The sequence below is a fragment of the Melampsora larici-populina genome, assembly GCF_000204055.1.
Source record: "Melampsora larici-populina 98AG31 unplaced genomic scaffold MELLAscaffold_124, whole genome shotgun sequence".
Taxonomy (NCBI): Eukaryota; Fungi; Basidiomycota; class Pucciniomycetes; order Pucciniales; family Melampsoraceae; genus Melampsora; species Melampsora laricis-populina.
The window spans coordinates 11,868-15,278 of NW_006768888.1; positions in this window are offsets into that span (position 1 = coordinate 11,868).

A 3,411-nucleotide genomic window follows, 5' to 3' on the forward strand; every position below is an offset into this window, starting at 1 on the left:
TATCACGATTACACCCACCACGAACAACGAAAACCACGAACACATCACGACACAAGACCCGGATACGAGCATTGCGGCCGTAGTGAATACGGCCTCGTCCGTCCCGCCACAGAACCCCGACGATCCCAAGGAGGAGCCTCAGGGGCACGCAAGGAACAGTGACGAGGGGGCTAATGTCTTTTTAGATATATCAACGCCCCCGCAATGTGAGTTTATTACTGATTCCAACCCATGTTCAACCCGAACAGCTGGCAAGCCTGTTTCTCCCTTGAATAACACATCAATCCAGGTCACAGCAGCCAAGACGTCCTGGTCAACCTCAGCACGACTCGCCGCCGACAAAAAGAAACTCGAACCCGTCAAAGCTCTAGAGGAAATTGTCCCGTCTAGGTATCATAGGCACTTACACATGTTTAGGAAGTCCAATGCCCAACGCCTACCCCCGAGACGCCGCTACGACTTTCGTGTCGAACTGATACCAGGAGCTCAACCGCAGGCTAGCAGGATAATTCCATTATCACCAGCCGAGGACGCTGCTTTGGAGGAATTGGTGAATTCAGGCTTAGCCAACGGGACTATCCGTCGAACCACTTCGCCATGGGCTGCCCCTGTGTTATTCACAGGGAAGAAGGACGGCAATCTGCGCCCTTGTTTTGATTACCGTAAGCTCAACGCCCTAACCGTCAAGAACAAATACCCACTACCGTTGACTATGGACTTAGTCAACAGTTTGCTGGATGCCGAAGACTTTACCAAGCTTGATATGCGCAATGCGTACGGTAATCTTCGAGTAGCAGAGGGTGATGAGGATAAACTGGCCTTTATATGCAAACAAGGCCAGTTTGCACCTCTGACTATGCCTTTTGGGCCAACAGGCGCCCCTGGTTATTTCCAATACTTTATTCAAGATATCTTATTGGGACGTATAGGTAAAGACACCGCGGCCTTCTTGGATGACATTATGATTTATACAAAGCCTAAAGTAGATCACGAAGGCGCTGTTGATGGCGTACTTGACGTCCTATCCAAGCATACACTCTGGCTGAAACCCGAAAAATGCGAGTTCTCGAAGAAGGAAATTGAATACCTTGGCCTTATTATCTCTAAGAATAAAATCAGAATGGACCCGACGAAAGTGAAAGCCGTCAAAGAATGGCCAGCACCCCAATCAGTATCTGAACTCCAACGCTTCATTGGATTCGCCAATTTTTACCGACGTTTCATCGACCAATTTTCAAGAACCACAAGACCACTTCATAATCTGACCAAGCTCAACGCGCACTATGTCTGGGATGAAAAATGCGAAAAAGCCTTTGAGAGCCTGAAGACCTCCTTCACCACCGCACCCGTACTGAAGATAGCCGATCCATACAAGCCGTTTACTCTGGAATGTGACTGCTCCGATTTTGCATTAGGAGCAGTGCTATCACAACGCAGCGAGGACGATGGAGAACTCCACCCAGTAGCTTACCTGTCCAGATCACTAGTCCAAGCTGAAAGGAACTACGAGATCTTTGATAAGGAACTACTGGCGATTGTCGCGTCTTTCAAAGAGTGGCGCCACTACCTGGAGGGAAACCCCAACCGCCTAGATGTGATAGTCTACACGGACCATCGTAACCTGGAGTCTTTCATGACAACCAAGCAGCTTACCCGCAGACAGGCTCGATGGGCGGAGACACTGGGCTGTTTCGATTTCGTGATTAAATTCCGACCCGGCAGTAAAGCTACCAAACCAGATGCCTTATCTAGAAGACCGGACCTGGCGCCTACTAACGAGGAAAAATTGACCTTTGGCCAGTTGTTAAGACCCGAAAACATCGGCCCAGACACGTTCCCGGTCGAGCTTGCTAGCGTAGAGGGGTTCTTCAAAGATGAAGTGGTTGCACTCGACAATTCTGAGCACTGGTTTGAGGTGGATGTATTGGGCATCGCTGAAACTGACACTAAGGCACCGGACATTCCTACGGATGATAAAATTATACAACGAATCAGAGACGCAAGCAAAGAGTGTGACAGGATAGGGGAACTGATGAACGCAACCTTGAACCCGATATCAGCCAAGACGAAAGCAGCTTTGAAGCATTACAAAGTACAAGATGGTATCCTCTACAACCAAGGTAGAATAGAGGTACCTGACGTCGACGACATCAAATACTCAATACTAAGAAGCAGACACGACTCATTGCTTGCGGGCCACCCAGGTCGAGCAAAGACTCTCGGATTGGTCAGGAGAAGCTTCATCTGGCCATCTCAGAAAGCGTACGTCAACAGGTACGTGGACGGTTGTGACTCTTGTCTAAGGGTTAAATCAACCACACAGAAACCCTTTGGGACTCTGGAGCCATTACCGATACCGGCTGGCCCGTGGACGGATATCTCATATGACCTTATCACCGGCCTCCCTGCATCAAACGGCTACGACAGCATATTAACCGTGGTGGATAGATTAACGAAAATGAGTCATTTCATTGCTTGTACTGAATCAATGTCGGCTGAAGACCTAGCAGATCTCATGATGAAGAACGTATGGAAGCTTCATGGAACTCCCAAGACGATAATCTCAGATAGGGGTAGTATTTTCATTTCACAGATCACGGAAGAAATTGACAAACGCCTAGGTATACGCCTTCACCCGTCAACCGCTTTCCACCCACGTACAGACGGTCAAAGCGAGATCGTCAATAAAGTAATCGAACAATATTTACGACATTTCGTTAAATATCGACAAGACGATTGGGAAAGTCTACTGCCCACAGCTGAGTTCTCGTATAACAACAAAGACCATGAATCCACGGGCATTTCACCGTTTAAAGCTAACTATGGATTTAACCCATCATTCAACAAAGTACCATCAGCTGAACAGTGTGTGCCAGCAGTAGAGAAGAGGATGCAAACACTCGCCGAAGTGCAATCTGAATTAAATCAATGTTTAGAATTAACTCAAGAGAAGATGAAAGAACAATTTGACAAAAGAGTACAACAAACACCAAGATGGGAAGTAGGAGACCAAGTCTGGTTGAACGGACGAAACATTTCGACAACTAGGCCAAGCCCAAAATTAGAAAATAGATGACTAGGTCCTTTCTTCATTATCCAAAAGATATCAAATTCTACTTATAAATTGAATCTCCCTCTTTCCATGAAAAGCGTCCATCCTGTATTTCATGTCTCTGTACTCAGGAAACATAACCCGGATACAATACATCAACGAAAACAACCCCCAGTCGAACCAATCATAATACAGGATGAAGAAGAATGGGAAGTCAACGAGATACTAGATTGTAGAAGAAGGTACAACAAGAAGGAATACTTTGTGAGTTGGAAAGGATTTGGCAAGGAAAACAATTCATGGGACCCGAAATCAACCTCAAGAATAGTCAAGATTTAGTTAATGAGTTTAATTTAACC